Source organism: Arachis hypogaea, chromosome 4 (assembly GCF_003086295.3).
Source record: "Arachis hypogaea cultivar Tifrunner chromosome 4, arahy.Tifrunner.gnm2.J5K5, whole genome shotgun sequence".
NCBI lineage: Eukaryota > Viridiplantae > Streptophyta > Magnoliopsida > Fabales > Fabaceae > Arachis > Arachis hypogaea.
In genome coordinates this window covers 8,934,187-8,939,449 of record NC_092039.1, presented here as the reverse complement: position 1 = coordinate 8,939,449, position 5,263 = coordinate 8,934,187, and positions in this window count along the sequence as shown.

Below are 5,263 nucleotides of genomic sequence, written 5' to 3'. Positions count from 1 at the left end.
ACCCATATTCATGGAGATGTGGCGCTGACCAGGTAATTAGACGGTGTGTGCCTCAATCAGAATTCCAGTCCATATTAGAGGCTTGCCACTCATCTGAGAGTGGAGGACATTTTGGCCCTCAAAGAACAGCCAGAAAAATTTTAGACTGTGGATTCTGGTGGCCTACTCTTTTTAGAGACGCTGCTGAATTTTGTAAATCTTGTTCCCCATGCCAAAGGTTTGGTAATATATCCAAGAGGGATGAGATGCCTCAACAAATTATGCTTTTCTGTGAAATTTTTTATGTTTGGGGCATCGACTTCATGGGTCCATTTCCAAATTCTAATGGTTAATTTTATATATTGTTAGCTGTGGATTACGTTTCTAAATGGGTGGAAGCAATTCCTACCCGCACTGATGATGCTAACACTGTTGTTTCCTTTGTTAGAAATCACATTATTTGCCGCTTTGGATCACCACGAGCAATCGTGAGCGATCAAGGCACCCATTACTAACAGGATTACTGAAGAAGCATGTGATAATTCATAAAGTAGCAACAGCCTACCATCCTCAAACTAATGGGCAAGCCGAGGTGTCCAACAGAGAGATAAAGCGTATATTGCAGAAGATAGTTAAACCTCATAGAAGAGACTGGAGCACCAGGCTACAAGATGCACTCTGGGCATATAGAACAGCATACAAGACACCCATTGGGATGAGTCCCTTCTGCTTAGTTTATGGAAAAGCCTATCATCTCCCAGTTGAGGTAGAACACAAAGCCTTTTGGGCAGTAAAAGAGTGCAACAAGGGATTTGAGAAAGCCGGAGCTGAAAGGAAGTTGCAACTACAAGGATTAGAAAGCCTTCGCCTAGAAGCTTATGAGAACTCAAGGCTGTACAAGGAAAAGATGAAGGCTGTGGATGATAAATACATCAAGAGGAGAGAGTTTCAACCTGGGGACTTAGTCCTCCTTTACAATTCTAGACTGAGGCTCATGCTAGGCAAGTTGCGATCAAGATGGGAAGGTCCATATAGAGTAGAGAAGGCTGAGCCATACGGAGTTTTCCACCTAAGTCATCCTTCACGCTCTGACTTCATCAAAGTGAATGGACATCGTTTAAAACTATATCATGGTGAGAAGATGAAGAAAAACAAGGAGCTAGAGATCTTCCTCTTGGAGGATCCACCCATAGCAGAAGACTGAGCTAGTGGAGCGTCCAACTTACGGACGTTAAAGCAAAGTGCTGGGTGGGAGACAACCCACCATGGTATAATCGTTCCTTTCTTTTTATTTCTTAGTTTTTGTTAGCAATAACTCTTCTCAGTACCAGTGCCTATAGTTTGCATCTGTATTTGCATATTGCATATCATTAAAAAATAATAATAAAAAATAAAAATAGCACGCGACGCGTCCGCGTCGCAGGTGAGTAAGAAAGAAAATCTATCGAACAGAAAGTCATGCGGGAGCGCGGCTGGAGGCGTGCCTTAGGCACAAATTGATCCATGCGACTGCGTCATGTGGGAAAATGGCCTCCCACGCGTCCGCGTCACTTACGCGGACGCATGACCTGAAAATCGATGTAGGAAAGGGTGCATGGCAGCAAGTTAGGCTGGAGTGGGGCTGGAATAGTGCTAGACGCACAACCCCTACGACGCGACCGCGTGTCCCACGCGTCCGCATCATCCTCCAATCTTGGCCATCCACGCGATCGTGTCACCCAATATTTTGGCAAATATAGTTTTAAACAGCGAGTTGTGCGAACGCGAGGCTGCCCTCGCGCCAGTCGCACCAAACAAGTCACGCATCTGCGTGCCCGACGCGACCGTGTCGATTCATCTAAGCGCCATGCGCGCGAACGCGTACCCCACGCGTCTGCGTCGCTTGCGCTGCACAGCTCATCCCAATCTGCCAAAATATCTTATCTTTTTCTTTCCTAAATCCTAATTTTTTCCCCTTCTTCTTCCCCCTCCCTTCTTCCTTCTTTCTCACTTCCTACTTTCTCTCTCTCACCACCATTATCAAGGTTTTTCTTTTCTTCTTCCCTCCTTACTTTTCTATTATTCTTCTTATTTTTATGCTTAATTCTTTACTTTTTTCTTTTTCCTTTCATTATCCATGTTTTCTTTTTCTTCCTTTTCTTTTAATTGGTGTTGGAAATTTATTTGAGTCATTGTTTCTTATTATTTGCTTGTGGATTGTTAACAAAATTGTTTGGCAATTATATGTTAGTTTTTCAGGGTTGCTTGCATGTTCAATTTATTATTTTCATTAGCTTATTTCCCATGCATGCTATGTGTTTGTGAAAATACTCGTATAGCATTATGCAATGTTTGCGATATCTTTTATCCTACCACTCTAAAATGCCTGCTTTTCACAAAACCCTTTTTCATATCGCATTAATCCAATATAATTGTCATTACAAACAGATTGTTAGTATGAAAGACTTGGTAATATAACTTGGACATTGAATACTTGTTCTATGCTACTCATGCCTTTGCCTGCATGCCAATAAACACCTTGCATTTAATTGTCATCATATGCAGTTGTTATATTACCATTGATGATTTTTCACATGTAGTCATGACCATGTGTTAATATCATTCATCTTTAATGTGCATTTATTACCACCTATACCATCCTCTTCCTTGCTCTATCCCTTTAAATTCAAGTTACTTTCCTGTTACCTTTTCAGGATGGCCACCAAGAAAGGTAAAGAGAAAGCTACTTCAAAACCACCAGCGAGGAGAGGAACAAAAAGAGCTTTAGTGGCAAAGCCTTCTTCAACTGCAGTTAAGCCCTCAACAAAAAGAATCAAGAGGATTGTAAAGGTTGATGAAAAAGAGAAAGCCTTCCCAGCAAAGGACACTGTGCGATTTTCCAATCGCTATTGTGAGCAGATGTTCCCCATCCTGGCAGAAAAGAGTTACAATAACGAATACCTTCTTCTCCTCCCGACCCATATTGCTACCTTTGTTGAGCCGCAAATTGAACAAAGACAATGGGGTTTCCTTCTGAGACAGCCACAGCAGGTTAATCTTTCCTGGGTAGTCGAGTTCTACTCTAATTTCCACCTACCAAACTTGCAGTCTGTCTATGTCCGTCAAAAGCAAGTTTCCATTACAGAAGAGGCCATTCAGCGAGCTTTATATCTCCCCCCTACTCCAGAAGGACTGGACGCATTTCAAGAAGTCTCACTCAAGTGCCAGACGTACCAATTTGACTGGGACGCTGTTCTCAGAGTTATCGCACAATCTGGCAGCAGATGGATCTACGGATACCACCGTTTCCGCCCTAAGGGAATCTCGGCTTCTGCACTTACCTTGGAGGCTCGCGTATGGGCACAGATCATGTCCCATTATGTCTTTCCGAGTACTCACGAGTCTTCCTTCACTGCAGACATGACTGTTCTACTATGGTGCATCCTTACAGACCAGCCTCTAAACCTACCAAGACACATTCGGAATGCCACGGGACACGTATAAATTGCGGGCAACTTACCTTTTCTCGCCTTGATTTCGGATCTTGCCTCAGCAGCCAGAGTCTCATACAGAGCTGGGGACACCAAAGCCATGCTTCCACGAGGTGATCAATACGTCCCTAACGGGAAATATATCAGACCTCCAGCAGCCACTACAAGCCAACCTACTGAACTAGCTGAAGACATTCCTCCTCCAACACCACAAGCACCTACAACAAACCAACTGCTCCATCAGATACTTGAAAGGTTGGATCGGCAGGAACACAAAGCAAACCTAAGAGAGCGCCGTAACAAGCGCCGATTCACATACCTCAAGGAGCTACTTAAAGGAAAATACAGAGACTCAGACACCCCGGACTCCACTTCGTTTACCAGCACAGGGAGCCATGACAGTCCCGACTGTGGAGATACTGCTACCAACCCACCCTTGTTCCTGACAGATGGCACCGAGGACAGTGCAAAGCCTTAAGTGTGGGGAGGTCGGTCAGTACCTGACTTCCGAAGGTAATTTCTCTTCCTTAACACCAATAAAATAGGATATTTAGTTAGTTTTTCTTTTGTAGAATAGGATAAATTGCATAGTAATATGTTAGTTGCATGCATGTTCTACTTGATTGAAAAGATAATAAGTTTCTTCTAAGACCCTATTTTTAGAACAAAATTTCACTAATTTTAATCAACATTTTTACGTTAAATTTGCTTGAAGTTGTATTTGGAACATGATTTTTGAGCTAAAGAATACACAACCTGTGAGATTTGAGCCTAAAACACATGGTTACATTATTTAACCATAATTATTTTATTCTTGTGTGTTTACTTCTCTATGATTGTAATCTATATTTTGTTTCATCCTATATGTCCAATGTTTAATATATTTATATGCTTGCATATGATTGAGGCCATTATTTGTTTAGCTCACTTATCCCAAATAAGCTTACCCTTTCAATTACCTTTGTTAGCCACTTTGAGCCTTTAAATCCCATTTGTTCTGTATTTTACCACATCACTAGCCTTAAACGGAAAAACAATTATATATCCCAATTGAATCTTTGGTTAGCTTAAGATAGAATTATGTGTTAATTGAGTATGGGAAGATTATGGAAACAAAAGATAATAAAGGAATGTGTCACGATAATATAATGGGAATTTGGGTACATGCTCATGTGAAACTATAAAAGAAAATTAAAAAAAAATTCTATATGCATTGATAAGCTGTGTTTATTTTTATTTAAAAAAATCCAAAAATAGTCAATAAATAAATAAGGGGATAAAATTACCCCAATGCTAAGTTAAAATTCAAAGATCAATGCATATGTGTTAAAGTTAAGATAAAAGTTGATACATGAGTATGGAATGTGAAAGGAAAATTTTGGGTAGCTAGGTATGAAATTTAAGTTATATAGAATACATATATGAATGTTAGGTGAAAGTTTGGGTTAATTAAAGATTCAATTTATAAGCTTACTTAGCCATATATGTATCCTTACCATTACCCTGGCCCATTACAACCTTGAAAAGACCTCATGATGTTTGCATTGGTATATTAAATGTTGTTGATTGGTTAGGAGAAGGACAAAAATTAGAAAGCATGATTAAGGAAGGATAGAGTGATTACCCTATACACTAGAGAGACTAGAGCATACATAAATCATAAGTGAGGGTTCAATGCTTAATTCTATGTTCCCTGCTTTCATGAGCTACCTTCTTGCATTTTTATCGGTTGTTACTATATATTAATTAAATTAGTGGAATTTGATTTGTGACTGTCTTAAAGAGCTTATTTACTTTTAACCAAGTGGACAAGA